Here is a 22,500-nt window from a genome sequence, read left to right on the forward strand (position 1 = left end):
CTAAGAGGAGTCTACAATAGCTAAGAAACAGCGCCTCGGTCTACATGTTGACCGATGCCTCACTCGCCGCGGGAGTGTGAACCTCAACCGGTGCGGGCTGCGGCGCCTGGTCCTCGGAGTCCATCTCTGAAACGCCCTCTATCTCCTGGGGCTCGTCCTCCTCGTCCACCTGCATCTCGTCGGGAGGTGCGTGAAGGGCATCCTGCGCGTGCTGTATCGCGTGGAGCTGCCCCTGAGCCTCGTCCACCTCAAGCTGCAGGTCGTGAAACTGGTCCTCCAGGAAGTTGATCGTAGCATCACGATCTGACACAGTGTCCTGAAGCTCGTGAACCTGGCCGTGGAGCTGGGCGATAAGAGTAGCCCTGCTCTCGAGCTCGGTACTGGCCTCCTGAAGCTGCCCATCTCTCAGCTGGACTGCCAGGTGCAAGGCCTGAGCGTGGTCCACCAACTGAGCGACGGCGTAACTCTGGTAAGTGTGAAGCCTGTAGAGGCCGTCCAAGCACATCGCTGTCGTCCGAAGTGCCCCGACCGGGTCAAGGGTAGCGACCACGTCCACGTGTGCCATCCGGTCGAGCCAAAGCGGGTCTGCCGGGTCAGGTGCAGGGAACAACCCGAACGCGGTCAGAACTACCTCCAGAGGGCGCAAAGAGCAAAAGGTGGTCATCGCCCTCATGGCGGTAAGCTCCCAGGTGTCCAACAGGTAGTGACCGACCATCTGAGTCACGATCGGCTCCCACCCGTTGAGCGGGTGCTGTGGAATCACCATCGTCACACTGCAGCGACGAACTCCGTCCTCCACAAACTCGTGGCCATCGTAAACCGGTGGCTGGAGGTATCCGGCTGCACTCAAAAGCTCCCAAAGACGGCGGGGAAACCCGTCCCAGTGCAGGCAGGCGGAGTGCACGTGCCCCTGCGCGTCAACGACTAGCAGCTCTTCCATCTGTCCCAACAAAAGACCGATGGATCAGCTGATGGTAACAAGAACTACTAACTCTGGAACAGTGAAAGAAATGGCCAAAACTGTAGAGAACTTGCTTCAAAAATTCTCAAAAATTTACACAAGATCCCTCTGATATTAAGGAACAATTCACCTAGTAATCACTAAGCTCAATTCGGATTCCATGGGGGTGATATGCTCAGGTATTCAGAGTGATGTCAACCAGGAAAACTGAGTGTCCAGAGAGGGTGTATTTTGACTATAACTCTCAACCCAGACGTCAAAAATTTTTCAAATTTTTATGGTAAGCTCATCACTTAGTTGTCTACAACTTTCATGTTGAACGATTTTTAGTTTGAACAACTTATAAAGGTCGAAAAATTTCAGATGTATAGACTGTTCAGAGTTAACAGTTTTACACAGGGTTGATCCAAAAATACAAATACCATGCTAGAAGGCTTCAAAAATTCTCAAATTTTTACAGCAGCTTGATAACTTAGGAAACATCATTTAGTCTTACTACCCCAAGTCGATTTGAGTAACTTATCAGAAGGTTAAAATTTGTGGAAACCAGGTGGCAGACTTTCTGGATACTCCCTAGGATAGTGTTTTAACTGATTTGCTTGCGATTTCCCCAGAGGTTTATTTGCTAATCTTTTTGAGAATGAATGCAGAACCTATACGTCCTCACCAAGTAAAAATCGCCAAGTAATCTTGGTCTTACGCAATGACTTTGGTGGCATACATATTACGTCTCTCACTATATAGCTACTCGATATAGTTAGATAGCCTGTAATTCGATTTCAAGTTAGCGTACCTGCAGAAGATTGACAGCATATAAAATGAACCTCTCGTGCCAGCACTCACGAAAGCGTCCCCATACATTACCGATCATTATAGAATCGGCATCCATACTATTACCGCCGTATGGACAACGTTAAGCATACGTTATCGAAACAACGTATTGACTGAGTACCGTTTTTGACGGGGAATTGAATTCCAATTTCGAACCATTACTCCCCATATACTCAACCGAAGTTGGTATATGGGCAGCAGCTCAAGTAGGCCACTGCTTGAGCTCCAGCGTTCGGCTCGCATCACCGACGGGAAGGTCAGACTCCCTCAGCTGACTGAGTAAGCATACCTTCGTGGCGATGATGTAGTTGCAGAATTTAGATTACAGAATTTAAATACTGAAAAGTAATGTGCTGGAAGTTAGCCATACAAAATAAGCCACCTGATTATACCCATAAGATCCCATAGGGCTTTACGTCCTAGACTTGTCCTTGGAGATCCTAAACTCTTTCAAAAACTTTAGTAGTTTTGAAGTCAAGTTTGGATTTATTGTTTTGAAAACCGAGGCTGTCATCTCTGGTAGGCTGTCTGCGAGCTCTGATGCCAGCTGTGGCGGAACCACCCAAAACTACTGGGCCCGGGTGCACTGATCTTCGTTGCTAAGCAACTCTGACCCAATTTGGCACTCACCGGTAGTTCCTCGAGTGAAGCCTCGATAAAAGCCACGCTATTCCAGGATCAGCAGACAACACTCACACGAAGGTGAGCCCAGAGATTACAACACAACCCATTTCATACATCTCAGAGTGATTGCAGCGGAAAGAAAATTTATTACAAACCATGTTCAGAGTAGCACAGTACTACGGAGTTCCAACTACTCAATTATTTAAGTCTCATGTTCAGCGGAAGCATTAAAAGATAACTAACGAAATAACGTGACGCATCGGTAAAGCCCGTACGAATGCGTCACTCAGCGGGAGGGTGATTAGCACTAGCTGAAGGACCATCCCACTCAACCGACCAACCCGGAGGCAGAGTACAAGGCCAAGTAAGACTCGCAAACAGATCTTCAAAGTTAGTACCTGAAAAACAGTGCCACAAGCAAGGCTGAGTATACTAATACTCAGCAAGACTGACCCGTCTCCGGATATAACATAGTCCGATAACTAGACATGCAAGGCTTTTTGGTTGGTAGGGTTTGTTTGCCAAAAATGCCGCTAAGTGTTGATCCTTACTTTCAGGTTTTACTTAGCCAGATTCTAGTGGAATTAACCATTCTAAATTAGCAACTAACTCTACTCAAACATGGTAGAGCAACCATTTAATCAACCAGCAGTATTATCATCATCCTGTTCCACTTGTTACTCTATGTGACCGAAATCATTAAGCAATCTCATGCCGTGAGAGGCGGACGATTCCGAATCGAATTTCAACCTGGCCAGGGGAACCTAGACCACACGCATGGGGATTGACTTCGCTCCCGCCCACGCTACTTTTCCCCTTTCTTTCCAGTCCGTGGATCCGGGTCACCCTCCCCGACTACAGAGTCCGACCACTCTGCACCCGTACGTCGCGACAAAAATATAAACCCTACTTCTACCAAGAGGGTGAATGGTCGTTCCACTCGCCGGTCCAATCTGGTACTTAAGCTTACCGATTACCATATTTCTCGGTATGTGGCTAGTACTTTCAAACGCTTAACGAAATGAGCCACACACCACGACCTTAGCCATTTTTGACTATACCAGCGGGGTATCACCACTACACAACCCCGCCCGTTGTCCTTACATTTCAACAGGAGTTAAAGTCAGTACAATTCCTATTTGCTCGCGAGAGGCAGGAAACCACTCGACTTCTACCGTACTTATTTAGCATGGCAACTAGTCGATAAAAAGATCCGGTATCAACATAGGTTCCTAGGGATCATGCATCTATGGTTTTCGATCAACGCCTAGAAAACTTAAATGCAGAAAAAAAACAAAATATTACAGTACATTAATAAATAGATAGCTGAATGATAATTCGGAAAATAGTGGGATTATGCTCCGGGGCTTGCCTTCTTGGGCACTGTCAGGCAGAAAAGCTTCTGGGGCTTGGCCCAGGTCTTGAGACAAGTTAGTACAGTTCAGATTAATCTCCTGCTCCGCACGAGAGTCCGCGGGCACCAGTTCGTAGTCTCCGTCCGCGAGATTAACCGTTTCTATATGCAATGCAAGATTATGAGTTATTCATGGATAACAATTTCTTTCCTTCACGATAAAGTTGTAGTCCACGTAAGTTATTTTAGTGCCGATTTCACATTTCATTGCATGGGCAATCGTTTATAGAGTAGTAAGCATAACTATGGTTATTCATGAATGAGTGGGGTTTTGGGTTTTCATTTTTAATTTCAACACATAACATGCTTTCATTAATTCTTAACATCACATCTACTAAAGAGCTAGTGATGAACACTAAAGTAACTCAGATTCAAAACAAGTAATTATGGTATAGATTTCAACATTTAACCATAAAGCAAAAACTATAACTAATCATGCAAAAGGATTACTCTAGTTACTTCATATTTTTGTACAGAATATTCCACATGGATTCTGATGCTACAAATTTTATGCAAGCAACTTCAAAGCATGAACTCAGTACTGCAATTTTTCCAGATTTTATACACTTATATAGCAGAGGTGATAAAAAGATTAAAAACAGCAAGCCATTTACAAAGATTAACTCTACAGAAAGTTTTACTGAGGATTTGGTTCTAAAATTTTTACCAGAGACTATTCATGAGATAAACATACTTCAGAAAATTTTTCAAGATTTAACTCACTATGATAAATTAATTATTCAGTTAACTTAGCATGAGTTTGCATAAATTTATCAAGGTGCATTTGACCAGTATTGCATTTGAACTTTTTATTACAGATATAATATACTCTAAACAAGATCATGCCCAAAAATCATGCCCAGAAACATTGTGGATTACTCAAAACAAAAATAGTAAACCTAACCATAAGATGCTAAGCATGATTATTCGACAAAGCCAAACTCAGAAACTGCAGCTCCAAATTTTTAGACAGGAACACAGAGCTAAAATGAGACTCCAGAAATAAACATGGATTTTTCTGAGCATAACAACTATATATGAGGAATTAAGTTGATTAAACAAGCATAAATCATGGTATATAGCAAAAGAACTCTAATAAATCTGAAATTTAGGTATTAGCAGTGTTTTCGTTTTACATGCACGCAGTAAAAATTTCAGAGCAAGTTCGTGTGCATATTTTCCAGAATTAAATCGAGAAAGCTAACCACATATTAGAGAATCTTGATTGTTCTAACATGATAACTGTTTTGGTTTGGTGTCATCCTTTTACTGTGACCTTATCATCCTATTAGTGATAACATATCCAAAAATCAAGGTCATTTGATGAGCAGAACTTCATGAACATGCACAAGGTTGTTTTCTTAATCTTTTCCCTAGATTAAAATCGGTTGAGTTTCTGCAAATGTGAATGTTACAAAATTTGTAGATTTTGTTACAAGGATTCCAGATCAGTTGAGTTTGCATTTTTCTGATTTTTCTGTGATTTGTTTTGCATTTTAGAAGTTCACTGGTATACACTGTAAATCTTGCAGAGACACCCTTGAACGAAAAAAAACAAATTACAACCGGGTCCTTCGCCGGCCTTCTCCGCCGTGGCATCTTGCCGGTGGTGTTCTGCGGTGCAGGGCTTACCGGGGCTGCCACGGGGAGGCGCGTGGGGGAGAAAGGATCGAGGAACACCTACCCTTGTCGACGTTCGAGCGATTGGAGAACAGGTTCAAGCTCGTCGGCGTTGATGGCGGGTCGGTTGTTCGGTTCGCCGGCGTTGGAGGCGAAGGAGGGCTTGGGGTAGGGGAACAAGGCGCGCACGAGCACCGCGTGAGCTCGTGGATGCTCCTGGGGTAGCTGTCGGGCTCGGTCTTCCCCGGAGATGGCCGGTCCGCGGTGAGCCTGAGCTCGCCGGCGGCGGCGCAAGAAGGGAATGGCGTCGGGAGGGGGTCTGGGTTCGATTCCGCGCGCGGGGAGCGTATCTAGGAAGTGGCGAAGCTATTGCGGTGGTCGGAGGGAGCAATGTGGGGCTGGGCTAGCCGGTCCGCGCGAGCGGGATCTCGGCGGCCATGGCGGAGCGGCGGGAGGAGGAAGAAGGGGAAGAAGGGGCGCGTCTGTGGGGTTCTGTGGGTCTTTATAGGCCAACGAGCTCCTGGGTGAGGAATGGAGCGACTGGGGGCGGTCGATTTGGGTCAGGGGCGCACGACGGCGAGCGGGCGGAGCGGCAGCGGCGCGGCGCATGGCGGGGGTGTCGTGGCGGCTCGGGAAGCGGCCTGGGACGCGTGTGGGCGTGGGAGGGTGCCAAGGGGCGGGCCAGGTGGCGCGGAGAGGCTTCCCCGGGTCCATTTGGCCGCGGGCGCGCGGTGGACGAAGTCCACCGGCGGCGTACGGCGGGCGGCGTGAACAGAGCAGCCGGGGGAGAGAGAGATGGAGATAAGGGCATAAATGTGATTTCTGAAATTCCAGGGACCTCTCGGTAATCTAAAATTATCTCCTATTTGGAGGGCTCAAATGGAAAAGTGTTGAATACCACTTTTGCATAACTTTTCAAGATCTACAACTTTCGTGTTATGCAAATTTTCATTTGAAACTCACATTTCGAACTATTGGTGCATTTGCATATTTGCACAAAAGGACTTTAGTTTTATTCAGTTTTTGAATTGATTTTGGCTGAAGTTCAATTGAGCACATGTCAATTGAAACACCTCTCATGAGCCAACAAAAATTTTGTGCACATCTTTGAATTAAATTTTGAGTAGCTTTTCACTCCTTTTTCTTTTTCCTTTAATTTCTTTTGTATGATTTGTCTTTTATTTGATCCTTTCTCTTTAAATTAATTTCTCAAATTTTTCTTTTAACTTTAACTAAGGTACATTGATTGGATTTAAAGGTGCTAACACCTGAGGTGTCACAAATTCCACCACGTTCTTCGGGACTACAATGTGGCAGCTGATGTACTCTCCAAGATGGGCTCCAAGCGGGCCCTCGTTCCCACTGGAGTCTTCGTCCAAGCCCTCAACTCTCCCACAGTCAAGATCGAGGAGGAACCTCCAACAAAGCTAGATCTGGTGCAAGCACTAGATCAGGAAGTACTCATCGCCGACTCTGATTGGCGAGCTCCAATCCTCGATTTCATCATCAAAAGTCCTACCCGAAGGACATGGAGCACGAGCGACTTGCCCACCGAACCGCAAACTACGTCGTCATTGGAACCAAGTTGTTCAGGAACTCGGCTTCCTCAGGAACCCTTTCCTAGTGCATCTCTCAGCAAGATGGAGTTTGGCTCCCCCGCGAGATCCACTCTGGAATCTGCAGAACTCACGCGGGACATCAACCCTAGTTGGTAAAGATTTTAGGTCGGGGTTCTACTGGCCGACAGCTTTGGTAGATGCCTGGGACATTGTCAAGCGCTGTCCTAGATGCCAGTTCTTCTCCAAGCAACAACATGTCTCGACTCAGGCCCTGCGGTCCATCCTGTCCATTCGCCTGCTGGGGACTCGACTCGGTAGAACCGCTCAAGGCGGCACAAGGCGGCTACACCCACATATTTATTGCCATCAACAAATTTACCAAGTGGATTGAAGTCAAACCCGTCTCGACCACGTCAGCTGTCAAAGCAGCCGAGTTCATCGAGGAGATCACACATAGATTCGGAGTACCTGTTGACATTTCTTAGCGCAATCACTAGGAATGGTTAATTCCCAGCAACGGCACCAGAAATGCCTATTGGCGATCCTTAGTGCAATCACTAGAAATGAGGGCGCCGAACCCATCCTAGCAACTGCACCCAAGGGGTGCCACTCTCGTGGTATAATCATTACGATTACAGAAGGATCCGCAAGCACACGGATATACCATTGTAGCATTTCACCCGGAGAGTAAGGGTATCGTCATTTATTTGTGTCCCAAGGGACGGCAACGGCAAAGGTATTGTACTCAACATTAACCATGATATTGTGCCTCAAGCAATAGGCAATACTCTAACAGGGGTAAGTCCAGATAAAGAATAAGTAAGGGTAGTAAGACACAGCACACATCCAATCTCCAAGAGGAAGGAATAAAATAGAGAAACTATAAAACAAAGGTCTACTCTATCCTACGTCTAGTCAGCTGGAGCTTAAGCTTGGTTAGGTGTCCTAGTGCTTCTATCCAAAGCTGGGGTCATGTTGGATCACGGTTAGGACTGCAGGTGCCAGGAAAATGGGATAGCGGGGAGAAGGTCCCGCACCCGAGTACATCCAGTCCTGTTACCTCTTTGCATGAACTCCTACACCGAACCCGAACATCGGGGAGTACACTAAACGCAACAACGCTGTTACGCCGGACGGACAGGGCTGTCACCACCTGCCATCTACCCCAGTCACACCATGGAGCATGGTCATATCCAAAGGATCCCGCATACCCGAGCACCACACTCGTGTATGAAGTCACTACTCTAGTGCCCCCAGGTCTCCCACCCTTCGGATGGATGAGTAAAACACTAGAGCAAGCCCGAAAGCACAATGAACCTCTATCCGTACCTGGATCATCTGGCCTAACCAAGACCGTAGCATAACTTATGAACGAACTAAGCATGGATTCATAAACTATCAAGATAGTAAAGCAACCATGGCAAAATTCTATATTATGAATAGAAGTCTGACAAGTCAGATACAAAGCCATACCAGGAGGCGATGATTGCTCAATGACCCCGAGGACGACTTGCTCGCTAAAGAAAACTAGCCTAGCTCCACTACCTAGCTAAGAGAGCAAGAGAGAGGAGAGCCTTCTTGGAGAGAATGGAATGAAGTGTGTGTGTGTGTGTGTGTGTGTGTGTGTGTGTGTGTGTGTGTGTGTGTGTGTTGAGGGGGGTGGAGGAGAGGCCTATTTATAGCTCTAGAGGTCGGTTTCCCGCCAACGCACATATGGAAGGTGATCAGGTGCCTTGGCAGCCACTCCTCCTCGAAGTGCACCTGGACGGGAACCAGGCCAGGTTCAGCCGAACCAGGGGGTCGGCTGACCCCACCTGGCAGCCTCTCGGCCTGATCTTCTGCTGGATGGTATATTCTTTGATCCTTATCCTTATCCTCTGGTGCATCTTGCGTGGAGGCCCCATTTCCTCTGTCATGTGGGCCCTCTTTGTAAGGATGTGACGCCGGATGCGATATTCTGCGTAGTTGTATGGCGTCTGCTGTGTGTTTTCGTCTTATTCCGCTCCTGCTCATCTGAAATGTACAAAACTCGAAAACAACTATGGAGCGAGGTTAGTGATACAAATATGTGAGTAAGGCATGTAGTTTTCCTTTATTATTGAGTATAGTTGACGGGTGAAAATGGCACTTAAGCACCGTCAACAACTCCCCCAAGCTAACCCTTTGCTCGTCTCGAGCAAAGTTTTAGACTTAGGTTGTTGATCAAGAGTTGCTACAATGTCGCATTCCTGACTTATGCTCAAGGCACAACCGAGTGTTCTTACCTTTATTCTGAATAAGTTGGCCTTGTTCACACCTTTTACCTTACTCCTGTGGGGCTTATAGCATCATCCTCATCTTTGGCGGTTGAGGGTCAGAACGGCTTGTCGAGTACCACTTACCACTCCTTTGTTCGACCATCAATCCAGAGGTTTTATAAAGTTTTTGAAAAGAAATTTTGTAAGTTCCTCGGGTGATCTCTCGGATAGCTCATTGTGTTTCATTCCTCACCAAGGCCTTTTTATGCGCCTTTCTTTTTCCATCCTACTTCTAATGGCTTCTTTTTTTGGTGGATCTGTAGGTATGGAGGATATGATGGCAAACTTGCTTCTCATATTTTGCTAAGTCAAAGACCGGATCCAAAGGAGAAACAAGTCATAAGCCTTGATCAAGATGTGCAAGTGTGTGGATATTTTTTGGTGGATGGTGAATGAAACTCCTTCATATGGTCTCTCTCCCTTGTAATATTTTTGGTATGGGCTATATTTTCTCCTTTTTCTTTTTTTTTGACACGCCTTGTGGGCATGTGGCATACCTTCTTTGGTTATGCATCTTTTCTCCTTTCTTTTTTTTTTGACATGCCTTGTGGGCATGTGGCATACCTTCTTTGGGTATGCATCTTTTATTTCTTTTTGTATAGCCCATACATCATGTAGATAACTTTGGAGAGAGATAAACATGATACAACATGGAGTTTTATTTGTGGATGGATGGATGTACTTGCTATCTTCCAAGTGTTAGAAGTATAGCATGTGAGTGGACATGTACGTGATCTTGATCATGGGCGTATGAAGTGATTCTCTCAAAGGGTCACAACAATTTGACAAAGCTCAATGAGAAGACAAGTTGCATATGTGGAAAGGTTTTTCAAACTTGTAACTCATATGGCTCTGGATGGGAATTACATATCACCGAGGAACTTTATTTTTGTATTTTTGAAAAGAAATACTCCGGATATAAAGCATCACGTAGGAGAAGATCATAGCAACTCTTTTCAGCCATATCATAACCCACAACAACCTAGATTCGAATTCTGCTTTTCGCTACCCACAAGTTTCAAGCTTAAGGTTTGAACATCTAGCCACCAAACTCAGAACTTAGGGAGAGCATAAGATTGTAACTAGGCATATGAAAGGAACTAACAGAGCAACTATTCATCATCTCAACAAGGACAAACTACACATGCTTACTACACATACTGGAGAGCAAGTAAATATTTTTGGGGTTTTAAAGGTTTTACCAATTTTTATTTGATTTTAGTTATGCAAATTTTTATGGATTTTCAGAATTTTGTAAAATTTTGTTTGGTTTTATGCAAGGTTTTGAAAGCATTAAAGATAGTGTTTGATACAAGGTACCTCTCATGGGGGTCCTCCCCCAAGCTAGCTTCAGGCTCACTGCTGCTGGTTGGGATTAAACCCAGCCCAATGGTAGTAGGCCCTCCACTCCTCCTGGGATTGCTGCTGTTGCTGCTCCAGGTTGGGGATCCTCTCGCCTGTGTATCGCTGCCAGTTCTGAGTTGACTCGATGTGCTGGCCCAGCGACTCGTCGATGTTGGTGGTGCGCACGTTCAGCTCGCCCATCTGCCGAGTCAGAGTGGCGAAGCCTCTGGACAAAGCTGTACGTCACGGGGGACCACTGGAGCTGGAACTGGTGGACCGGTGCCCTGAGGCCTGCCGTGCCCACTCGGTGGAGCTGCCACTCTGCCATGACGAACCTCCAGCCTCATATTGTTGTGGTTGAGGCTGAGGTTGTTGCTGCATGAATTCCTCCCTTCTGGCCCTGCTTCTTGTAACCCTGCCAGGAAGACCAAAAACACTATGCCTGCGGCTCTCCTCTTGTGGAACAATAGGGATGGTTAGCAAATGGTAATTATACAAATGATACCCCGTGTTTGGCAACGGGATTTCATTTGCATAACCAAGTGAAAAAAAATCAAGGAGTCATCCGGGCCTTTCTTGAGTGTGTGGCCTTGAACCAAGTACGCCTCATCGATCATAACATGAGGCTCCTCAATGAAGGGAACGGGGTTCCTGTCTAAGATTCCCATGTTTGATGCGATGCGGGTAACCAAAGAAGTGCATTCAATAGGACCCGTCATCCGAAAATTTGTGAGCCATTGCTTAACCATTGCTTGTGCGGAGGAGATTCGGATCTTGTTGACCATGGCGTATAATATCATCAACTCATCGTTCCGCACTGGTCGTGGATCATCTCTTGGAAAGAGAGTGATAGCCACCACTTGTGCATCAAATGAAAAGTCAGATTTTGAATGTCATTGCACCGAGGTGCAAATTTGCCATGAACAACTTGACCCGAAATCAAACCCCAAAACTCATGTCGATCAAAACCGCGGCAAGCTTTTGGAAGGGAAACTGGCAAGCGCGCGCTAAAACCAAGAAGGTGACTGAAACTTCTCCAATTAAAATAGCGTTCAACTCCAAAAATTCGGAAAGAAACACCATCGTCCACCTCCCGAAGAGTGCAAAGAAACTGGATGGTGAGGAGACGAGAACCATTCTCCTCAAGGGCACAAACCCATCCCATCCAACTGCATGCCAAACACGAGCGAAGTCAACGTCCATACCTGTTTTCTCGAGAAGGTACGGGTCGAAGGCTCTGGTATGACCAAAGCTTCGATTCTTGATCATGGCGTAGGCTTGACGCTCACGATCGTCTCGCAAGTCGAGGTACGGTGCATCATCTTCATCTATCTCCATGTCCTCGGCTTGCGCTTCTGCAGCTTGCTCCTCGAACTGTTCTTCTTGTTCGTCTTGCTCATAATCCATCGTAGTCAGTGTTGGTACAGATTTGGGGGAATGATGAGAGCTCGACTCGCCCTGCGAACGGGACGAGCCCAACCTCGTCATCCTCTTGAGAGCTTCGGAAATTTTCCGCCCTATACCTCTCATGCTTGCAACAAGAACGAACAAGAACGAATGAGAACAACTCGATTCGGGTTACGTTAGTGAAGTGAAAATGAAACTCTTACCCGAAAGTTGTTCCTCCATGTTTGTGATCAATCTTGCAGCAAAGAATTGAGAGAGAGAGTGTGTGTGTTCTTGCAATCAAACTTGAGCCAAAATCCAAAGGAAACCCGAGCAAGAATGTGTGAGAGGGAGTGGGAGTGAAGAGAGTGAGCATGAGAGCTCATCACCCCTCTCTCGGCTTCTATTTAAAGGAATTTGGGCGAGTGCACTCGAGGAAGAGCCAGGCACAATGGTCAGGTAGCCGTTGGATAAGTTGGGGCCCAGGAGCCGTTGGCCCTGGGTCGGCCGACCTGTGGGGTCGGCCGGCCCCAAGGTGGGCCCCCTAGTGCCCCCCCTTTGTCCATGTGCTTCCTCAACGGTTAAAAACTTTGAAAATATGGTGCACGGCCAAAAGTTTGCTCGAAAAGATGTCCAATTTATTTTTCCCAAAGGATTTTAAAACTCAAAAAATATTTTTGGTCTTTTTGTAAAAAGGAAAAGTGCTAGAAAAATTCCAGCATGCAGAAAACAATTTTGAAAATTTCAAACATGCAGTGGAGAAAGACAAATAAGGTGCAAAGAAAATTTTGAAAAGCAGAGAAAGCAAATATGAGATAAGTACCAATTTACCTTTGGCAAGGGCGCGTCGTTTATAGTCCGACGTCGACCTTTCGCCATCATTCTTACCATTCGTCGGCTCATCCTGGAGAACCGGACGAAGCCGAACTCTCGACCTTTCACCATACCCTCTTTCCCTTCTTCTTTCTTTTAGGTGCGGCGGGTCGTTGTTCTGGCTGGGGTTCTGGGGCACCCCAGAGTGCGTGCCCTTCACTGTCTTGTTGGATCATGAAGCGCTGCTCTTCCTTCTTCTTGAACCTAAAAAACATATCCTCCCTTCCGACACGGAAATGGATTTCTCCTTTTCCGACATCGATCCTTGCCTTGGCAGACCTTAGAAAACATCGCCCAAGTATGAGGTCGACTCCGAGGTCGCCCTCCATATCCATTACCACAAAATCGGCAAGGACGAAGGAGTCTCGTACTCATACGCAAATGTGTTCGGCTATCCCTTCAGGATACCGAATGGTTGAATCTGCAAGCTGTACGAGCATAGTTATTGGGGAAAGAGCAGGATATTCAAGTGCTTCATATATTACCTTGGGCATTATATTCACGCTTGCCCCTAGATCACATAGGCATCGCTCGAAGTGTTTGATGTAGATCGAGCAGCTAATCATGGGGACCCCTGGATCCTCTTGCACCGCTGCCACCATGCCATCCCAAATGTCGTTCCATGGGGGATTGTACCTACCTGCATGGATATTGCGTCGTGGCCTCCGGGACGAGTTACCCTGTCCGGTAGACACTATGCTAACATTTTCAACAGGAGACTCGGGTTGCCTCGGAATCTTCCCGCTCTCAATAGTAGGTAACGAAGCAGCAATTTGAGCAAGCTGGGTTTCGATCATTTTGTTGAAACTTAACTGGTTTTTAAGAGTTGAAGACAAAGTTTCAAGCTTGACATTTAAACTTTCCAGGATTTGTCATTGGCCAAAAGCTTTTTATTTATATTTTCATTGCGATTCTAATCCGGCTCCTCAGCGAGATCCACTCTCGAATCTGCAGAAACCACGCGGGACATCAAACTTGGTTGGTAAAGATTTTAGGTCGGGGTTCTACTGGCCGACAGCTCTGGCAGACGCCCGGGACATTGTCAAGCGCTGTCCTGGATGCCAGTTCTTCTCCAAGCAACAACACGTCCCGGCTCAGGCCCTGCAGATGATTCCATCATCCTAGCCATTCGCCTGCTGGGGACTCGACTCGGTAGGACTGCTCAAGCCGGCACAAGGTGGCTACACCTACATATTTGTTGCCATCAACAAATTTACCAAGTGGATTGAAGTCAAACCCGTCACGACCACATCAGCTGTCAAAGCAGCCGAGTTCATCGAGGAGATCACACATAGATTCGGAGTATCTGTTGACATTTCTTAGCACAATCACTAGGAATGGTTAATTCCCAGCAATGGCACCATAAATGCCTGTTGGCGGTCCATAGTGCAATCACAAGAAATGAGGGCGCTGAACCCATCCTAGCAACTGCACCCAAGGGGTGCCACTCTCGTGGTATAATCGATACGATTACAGAAGGATCCGCAAAGTGCACGGATATACTGTTGTAGCATTTCACCCGGAGAGTAAGGGTATCATCATTTATTTGTGTCCCAAGGTACGGCAGCGGCAAAGGTATTGTACTCAACATTAACCATGACATTGTGCCTCAAGCAATAGGCAATACTCTAATAGGGGTAAGTCCAGATAAAGAATATGCAAGGGTAATGCGACACAGCATACATCCACACTCCAAGAGGAAGGAATAAAAGAGAGAAACTATAAAACAAAGGTCTACTCTATCCTACATCAAGTCAGGTGGAGCTTAGGCTAGGTTAGGTGTCCTAGTGCTTCTATCCAAAGCTGGGGTCATGTTGGATCATGGTTAGAACTGCAGGTGCCAAGAAAATGGGATAGCGGGGAGAAGGTCCCGCACCGGAGTACATCTAGTCCCGTTACCTCTTTGCACGAACTCCTACACAGAACCTGAACATCAGGGAGTACGCTAAATGCAACACCGCTGTTACGCCAGACGGACAGGGCTGTCACCACCTGCTGTCCTCCCCAGTCACACCATGGAGTACGGTCATATCCGAAGGATCCCACATACCCGAGCACCACGCTCATGTATGAAGTCACTACGAGTAAAACACTAGAGCAAGCCCGAAAGCACAACGAACCTCTATCTGTACCCGGATCATCTGGCCTAACCAAGACCGTAGCATAACTTATGAACGAACTAAGCATGGATTGATAAACTATCAAGATAGTAAAGCAACCATGGCAAAACTCTATATTATGAATAGAAGTCTGACAAGTCAGATACAAAGCCATACCAGGAGCCGAGGATTGCTCAACGACCCCGAGGACGACTTGCTCGCTAAAGAAAACTAGCCTAGCTCCACTACCTAGCTAAGAGAGCAAAAGAGAGGAGAGCCTTCTTGGAGAGAATGGAATGAAGTGTGTGTGTGTGTGTGTGTGTGTGTGTGTGTTGAGGGGGGTGGAGGAGAGGCCTATTTATAGCTCTAGAGGTCGGTTTCCCACCAACGCACATATGGAAGGTGATCTGGTGCCTGGGCAGCTACTCCTCCTCGAAGTGCACCTGGACGAGAACCAGGCTAGGTTCGGCCGACCCCACCTGGCAGCCTCTCGGCCTGATCTTCTGCTGGATGGTATAGTCTTTGATCCTTATCCTTATCCTCTGGTGCATCTTGCGTGGAGGCCCCGTTTGCTCTGTCATGTGGGCCCTCTTTGTAAGGGTGTGACGCCGGATGCGATATTCTGCGTTGTCGAATGGCGTCTGCTTTGTGTTTTCATCTTATTCCGCTCCTGCTCATCTGAAATGTACAAAACTCGAAAACAACTGTGGAGCGAGGTTAGTGATACAAATATGTGAGTAAGGCATTTAGTTTTCCTTTATTATTGAGTATAGTTGATGGGTGAAAATGGCACTTAAGCACCGTCAACAATACCCAATCGGATAATAACCGATCTTGGCTCCTCCTTCACCGAATCTGAGTTCTGGGACTTCTATCAGGACAACTGCATTGATGTGTACTATGCCTCTGTGGCTCATCCAAGAAGCAATGGCCAGGTGGAGCGTGCAAACGGCTTGATCCATCAGGGGCTCAAAGCCCAAATATTCGACCCAATTGAAAAGTACAGCTCCAAATGCATCCAAGAACTACCCAGAGTAGTGTGGGGGCTGCGCACACAGCGAAGCCGGGCCACCGGTTACCCCCCTTCTTCATGGTCTACGGCTCTGAGGCTATCCTCCCTACGGATATCGCCTTTGGTGCCCCGCACACCCAGAACTATGACCAGGGCGAGGCTGAAACTACCCGGCAAACCGACATCGACTCGGCTGAAGAGCACCGCCTCACTGCCGCTCTCCAACATGCCCAGTACGAGCAGCAGCTTCGCCGCTATCATGACAAGAATGTCCAGCAGCACGACTTTAACATCGGCGACCTGGTACTCCGACTGGTCCAGTCCCCCAGAGGCAAACTCACTTCCCCATGGGAAGGTCCCTTCATCGTGTGTAGCGTAGTCGTCCCAGGAACCTACAGGCTCCAATGCGAAGACAGGACGGACGAGGGCAATCCATGGAACATCCAACATCTTTGTCGCTTCTATCCGTAGAAGAATTCCACAAAGAGCTATGTACCCGACCCACCATTTATTAATAAAAATTCAAATTTTCAGTTTCTTTTCTTAAAAGTTCTTGTTTTGCTCCCTCCAAACTTGTTCCGCACACTCGGGGGCTGCGTTTCGGCCAGTCCGACTTGTTCATCACACTCAGGGGCTGGGCTCGGCCAGTCCGACTCGCCCAGGTCTATCCAGCATAGACGTCCCCAACGTAACCAAGAATTCCGAGCACAACCTTGCTAGTCATGGAACTACCCTGCGTCACCTATTACTCACCGTGCGCTTGATGACCCACTCTCAACCCGACATGTAAAGGCACATCGCAGGGTCATCTTTCCTAACTACTCAGCCAACTCTGCCACTTCTCGGATTATAGCATAACAAACTTAAAACATGCAAATTTATTTACAAACAAAATAAATATTATTTTTTGGTCACCAACTGACCATTCTACTCTCAGTTCTTGCATCTAAAGGTCAAGGTCGGCCGCCACCCGCTCGGCGATGGGCCTGACGCTGGAGAGGCAGACCGCCCAGTCGGCATTGGAGGTGTCCGGCACGATCCCATCACCCACCGGCTCTAGGTCGGCCTTCGGGAGATGGGACTTCATGAGTCCTAGGGTGTACTAGACCGCGACCTTCTTCACGAAGCCCTCTAGCCGCCCCTGCACTGCCTCCAGGCATGCCCTGAGATCTTCTACCAAAGACGAGCCGTCCGGCTCAAAGGCGGTGAGGATGGCGTCCACCTTGCCGGTGAACTGCTCTAGGGCAGTGCGCATCTCGGCCAGCCGAGCCTCCACGCCTGCACAACAAAAACAAAATCAACCTTGACACAAGTTCAGAAGAAAGCAGGGTGGTTTCCGAGACATACCTTCGTGACCCTGTCGCTCCAGGCGGAGCTTGCTCTCAGCAGCCCCTTCACGCGCCTCTGCGGCCCGCCGGCCTTCCTGCAGCTCGGCGTTGGCCTTGGTACAGGCCTCCAACTCACGCTTCAAGGCCTTGGTCTCCTTCTCGAGTCCCAAAAGGGTATCTATTAGCCCGAATGCAAAGGTGTTGGCATAGAATGTGGCATATTCCTTACCGCGCTTCTCCTTGACGAGCTGTTTCTCGGTCTCCGCCCGCTACTTCTCCAACAGGCGATTCTGTGCCTCTAGCTCCGCCAGCCGGGACTCGACCTACTCGAGTCGGACGTCAACGGCCAGCACCCCTCGCAGCCTCTCGGCGGCCTGCTGGCTCAGGCCGGCCGGGGACTGACAACAAAAGCAAAGTCAACAACAAGCAACATTAACACAAGGAAACAACATGGCAACATCAAAAAGCACTCACCTCGCCCTATTCTGTCGCCCGGCGAGCGGTGGCGAGGAGCTCCTCCGCCAACCCAGCCGCCTCATCCTACTCAGCCTCCTGCCGCCCTACGGGGTGAGCTTCGGGAAACGCTTGGTCCTGGCCAGCAGGGAAGAGCTCCCTGGCCGGGCTCTCCGCGAGCGGACTCGATGGCGACATGGGTGGCGCCCGCACCACCGCCACCGTCACCTTCTCGGCCTCCTCATCTGCCGTCTTCCTGGCCTCTGTGGCCACTTTATCCTCCATCTGCACCGCCTCCAGGCGAGCGCGGGTTCTTGGCGGGCTCTCCGCCGATGCTGGAGAAAAATCCGCCTCGACCCTAGGGGTCTCATCAGTGGACTCCTCCGCCTCCCTCTTCGTGCCGCTGACCGGCGCCTTCCTAGAAAATTTAGAAATTGAAGATCTCAGAATACAATTTGCATCAGAACAATGCACACTGATAGTGGTTCAAGACCTACTCACCCTCCGCTACGGCGCACGTTGAATGTCAGCTTCAACAGCGCAGCTGGAGGTTGCGATTGGGCCACGGGCAGGGGAGACCCAATTCTCCCCATACGCGTCAGCACCAGGGCTGCTTCGCCCTCTCCCACGCTTGTGGCACTGATGCCAGTACCGCCACTAGACAACTGGGGTGTTCTCCGCCCCGGCTCTTCACTTCCCGACCTCGAGGCCGGCGTGGGTGCCCTTCGGAAGGGCTCCCTCATGTGGGCCTTGGAGGCTGAGACATTCCTCACAGCCTGCCTCCTTCTATGCCGCATTGATGCAGGCGGTTGAGGAGGGGCAGAGGCCCTGTCACTTCAACGTCCGACTCGCTCCCGACGGACGAGTCGGACGACGCCTCCAGATCCACCGCCGCCGGCTCCTTCAGATTGGCCAGGGCGATGACATTCTTTCCGATATCCTACTCCAGCAGGGGAGTAGGGGACCAGTACTCCAAAACCTTGGCCTGCAAAGATTCAGAGTTGGCGACAACCCAACGGGTGCATTACACATAGGAAGCATAACAAAAATAGCCTGCGACCAAAATAGAACAACTCGAAACTAGAGCAAAACGACTTGGAAAAGTTCAAAATACTTACAGCTCTAGTCGGCTGCTTCAAGCAGTGTGCCTTCAGGCACCCTCTGTCATGGATCACCCCTTGCATCCTGCGGGCGATCCGATTCGCGGCTTCCTCCTGGGGAACCTTGCGATTCTGCCCCCGGGTTGGGTCCTAGCGACCCCAGTACTCGAAGGCGGGGTGCACCCTGTCCAGGATCGGCTGCACCAGCCGCTTACTGAAGGATAGGGCCACCGTGGCACCTGTCAACACCTGGGCCAATAGGCTGGCGATCTCGTTGAGGAGAAGCGTGACCGGGACCATCTCCTCCTCCGTTGGCAGCTCCTCCCAGCACGCGCGATACTTCAGAGCGTGGCCGGTCCGGGCGGGCCAGCAAGGAGCCGAGTTCGACACCACAAACCACTCCTTTTTCCACCCCTTGTTCTTGACACAGAAATTCAGGTCCGCGTATGACCGGCCCTGGCACAGAGAGAAGGCGGCCCCGCCCACCATGTTGCGGTGGACATTGGACGGATGCCCCTTGAGGTGGTACAGCGCTCGCCACAGATTGAATTGGGGGGCGATGCCCAGGTACGCCTCACACAGGTGGATAAAAATCGTGATCTGCGCGATTGAGTTCGGCTTGAGATGCGTTAACTCAAGCCCATAGAAGAAAAGAAGACCGTGGAAGAAGGCCCCCGCGGGCAAGGCAAAGCCCTTCTTGTAGAAGGACCGAAGACCACTGTCTCTGTGTGGTCCTTCGACGGGAACTCCTCCCCATAGCAGCACTTCCAACCCGAGATCTCCTTCTCGGGAATGAGTCCACGCTCCACTCGGTCTTGGATGTCCTCCTCCCGCTGGGTGCTTGGCACCCATGCCTCCGAAGGCAGCGGCACATCGTCGACAATACCTGATGCGGAGGAGGACGATCTTGGGGAACCGCTGGCCATCCCGCGTGGCTGCAGGCGTATCGGATCTACAGCAGGGTAGAGGAGGAAGACGACTGTGGCGAAAGGCGGTGAACAGCAAGGGAACAAGAAGGTGAGTTATGGAAAACTCAGGAGCGAGTAGCCCTCCCGGGTCAAGGCCCTTTCCTTTATAAAAGGGGCTTGACGCGTGTGCAACAGCGACCCCGACAATCTCGCAGAATTTGAATCGACTTTTTGGAAATAGCCTGAGTCGTACTCAGCAAGGTGCGGGCCCCAAATGGTAAATTTCTATCCGTTACCACTTGACCCAATGGTAAAAATACAAAATACAAGGGACAACTCACTACTCGGCGTGTCTCCGCGACTTTGCCAGCGACCCTGCTCGGGGGCTGCGCGACGCAATCTACCCGGCGCGTCTCTACGACTCTGCCAGTGACCCTCTGGGTGCCGCAATATACTCGGCGTGTCTCCATGACTCCGCCAGAGACCTTGCTCGGGGGCTAGGTGCTGTAATCTACCTGGCACGACTCTGCCAGCGATCCTGCTCGAGGGCTGGGTGCCGTAATCTACTTGGTGTGTCTCCGCGACCCCGCCAGCGACCCTGCTCAGGGCCTGGATGATGTAATCTACCCGGTGCATCTCCGCGACTCCGCCAGCGACCCTGCTCGGGGATTGGATGCCGCAATCTATCCGGCACTTCTCCGCGACCCTGCTCGGGGGCTGGGCACCGTAATCTACTTGGCATGTCTCCACAACTCCACCAGCGACCTTGCTCGAGGGCTGGACGCCGCAAACTACCCGGTGCATCTCCGCGACTCCGGCAACAACCCTACTCGGGGGCTGGGCGCCGCAAACTACCCGGCGCATCTCCGCGACTCCGCCAGCGACCCTGCTCGGGGGCTGGACGCCGTAATCTACTCGGCATGTTTCCGCGACTCCGCCAGCAACCCTACTCAGGGGCTGGATGCCATAATCTACCCGGCGCATCATCGCAACTCCGCCAGCGACCCTGCTCGGGGGCTGGACGCCGTAATCTACCTGGCGCATCTCCGGGACTCTGCCAGGGATCTTGCTCGGGGGCAGGGCGCCGCAAACCACCCGACGTGTCTCCACGACTCCGCCAGCAACCCTGCTCGGGGACTGGGCGCCACAATCTACTCAGCATGTTTTCGCGTCTCCGCTAGCGACCCTGCTCGGGGATTGGACGATGTGACTTTAGTAAAGGTCAATGGACTCCAGTCTGACAAATGACTTGGGGTTTAATGAAATAGCATTTAAGGCCAGGTGCTCCATCAACTCGATGATTCAGACAAGCAGGACTTCTTTTATTGTCCCTTGAAAAGCTTCTTCGAAACCTTCCGAGGCTCGGAGGCTGCTCCCAACAGGTGTGCCCAGGGGCGCATCCCGTTGAAAACTAAAGGGGTGCAGGATTCATCATTTGAGTACTGAAGAACTTCACAACAAGTTATCCATCAAGATTAAACTCAGCCCTTCAGTACTCCCCCTTCACGGAGGTAGACCACGGTACCTCCCAGCCAAGTAGTTACCCCCTAACTGGGTGCCTACTCTGCTAAACTACTCTACACGACTACCCGGCGGACAAGCACTCGGCTGGATGTCGGAAGGTTCCTCCGAGGATCAGGATCAAGGGACGGACAAGGATTCCGGATATCTAGGGATCTCAACTGACCTGATTCCATGTAACAACCTAAGTAGATATCCTCCCTTGTAACACACGGCACATGGACTATAAAGGGGTCGTGAGGGGATCCATAGAAAACGCTTCAATTCATCATCGTCTAGTTCATCCAATACACAAAAACAGGATGTAGGGTATTACGGTTCCGAGTGGCCCAAACCTGTCTAACCCTTGCGTCATCACGTAACCATCCAACTCTTGGCTCCGGAATCACCTCTTCACCTACAAATCTACCACCAGGCATACCCCTGGTGGACTTGCCGGATAAGCAATCCGACAAAGCTCTTCCCTGCCATTCAGGCTGGCGAGCGGGAGGTGCCGCCCGAGGCCCGCCCCATGGAATGACAGGAAGCCAGGGGGCGCGAGGCCACCGGGCTAGCAGAGGAGCTTCTCGTCGCCACGAGTCGGGTGGCGAAATCAGCCAGGTGATTAGCTTTTCTGTATGCCAAGTTCCTTTCTATTAGAATCGCAACCTGATACTGAACTGTCTTGTTGTCAGTCTCTGGCCAGCTAGAGCCAGCGGGCCGTCGAGAGGCTGCAGGGGTTGCCGGCCGCGAACGGTCATCTCGAGCAGCTCGAATCCCGAGTGGCGGAGCTGGAGGCATAGAACCACCAGCTGGAGAAGCAGTGGGCTGACGCCGAGAAGTAGCTCGCAAAGGTGAAAAGCGGTAAGGATCGTGCCACATTTTATGCCGACTCCTTTGCGGCAGGGTTGATGTGTGCCCTTGTAGAGATGGAGAAGGCCAGCAAGGCCCTGAAGCGCAAGCTAGAGGCCTGCACCAAGGCCAACGCCGATCTGCAGGAGAAGCGAGACGCCGCCGAAGCGCGAAAGGGTGCTACCCTGCTTCTCTTTGCAGACCAGGCGCCAGTATTAATTTTTGATGGTCTACGCAGAGGCAGAAACTCGGCTGGCCGAGGCACGTGCTGCCATGGAGCAGGTCACCATCAAGGTGGACGCCGTCCTCGCCTCCTTCGAGCCGAATGGGTCATCGCTG

This window comes from Panicum virgatum, chromosome 7K (genome assembly GCF_016808335.1).
Source record: "Panicum virgatum strain AP13 chromosome 7K, P.virgatum_v5, whole genome shotgun sequence".
Classification (NCBI taxonomy): domain Eukaryota; kingdom Viridiplantae; phylum Streptophyta; class Magnoliopsida; order Poales; family Poaceae; genus Panicum; species Panicum virgatum.